Source organism: Wasmannia auropunctata, unplaced genomic scaffold (assembly GCF_000956235.1).
Source record: "Wasmannia auropunctata unplaced genomic scaffold, wasmannia.A_1.0 LD336060.1, whole genome shotgun sequence".
NCBI classification, from domain to species: Eukaryota; Metazoa; Arthropoda; class Insecta; order Hymenoptera; family Formicidae; genus Wasmannia; species Wasmannia auropunctata.
Genome location: NW_012026830.1, coordinates 1,668,087 through 1,668,485, shown reverse-complemented (window position 1 = coordinate 1,668,485; position 399 = coordinate 1,668,087).

Genomic DNA, 399 nt, shown 5'->3' with positions numbered 1-399 from the left:
GAGAGATTGAGGAGGTAAGCCAGCAATCCATCGCTGGTGGTTCCGGATTGCCGGAACCGGAGATTGGGTTTAGCCTACCTAACACCGTTTTCGCTAAACCCGGCCCGGCTTCATCTAAAGCCCGGGCGACGAGCGGAGCCCGACCTCGGTCGGACTCCGTCTCGTCCATAGCATCGTCGACGTCCTTGTCCAGTAGCTCTTACCTGGGTAAGAGAAAGGCGGACAAGCCGATGGACGTCGACCAGGACGATAGCGAGGAGGAGGATACGTCCGCCCTCCTCGACAATCTGGAAACCCCCAGGAGGGGCCCGGCCGGCCAGCCCTCGACCCCTCACACGAGGGGAAATTTACACTGGCGGATCGTCAGAAGACCGCTGACGCGAGAAAAGCCAGGAGGAT